Genomic DNA, 581 nt, shown 5'->3' on the forward strand with positions numbered 1-581 from the left:
TATGAAGCCAAAACCTCACCCACACTGAACCTCAGCTCAGAACTGCCTGTGGGTTGTCACCTGGCCAGTTTAAATTTATTTTTTTCCTTTTCATGGAATATAACTTTATGATGGCTACAATGGCAATGATGATGATGATACCTAGGATTCAAGGAGAGCTAATCTCTATGACGTAAAAGCGTGTACATTTGTACATATTTACACATGAAATAATGTAATATATATAATGTAATGTAAACAATGCATTTCAGTTGGAAAATGCTGCATCTAATTCACAAAAGGCAGTCAATTTTTTTCTTAACTTGTAAAGGAGCAGTGCAAGTGGAAGCATAGAAAAAGATATGGCAAGCCACCCCAAAAGGCATTTGTAAGTTCCTGCTGCAAAGGACAATATAAATACAAAATGGGCAGGTTTGACCTTCCAATAAGAAATAGTCATGCTGTGTGCGGTTCTCTCAAAATGTATTACAAATGTAAGAGCTTTTGTATATGTATTATTAGTTGTTTCTTTGCAACTAGTTGGTGGCAAATGGACACTGGGCAAGGTAGACTGAAGGGGCCAGTGTACATTATGTTTTTTT

The sequence above is a fragment of the Pantherophis guttatus genome, chromosome 4 (assembly GCF_059756535.1).
Source record: "Pantherophis guttatus breed Tessera chromosome 4, ASM5975653v1, whole genome shotgun sequence".
In the NCBI taxonomy this organism is placed as follows: domain Eukaryota; kingdom Metazoa; phylum Chordata; class Lepidosauria; order Squamata; family Colubridae; genus Pantherophis; species Pantherophis guttatus.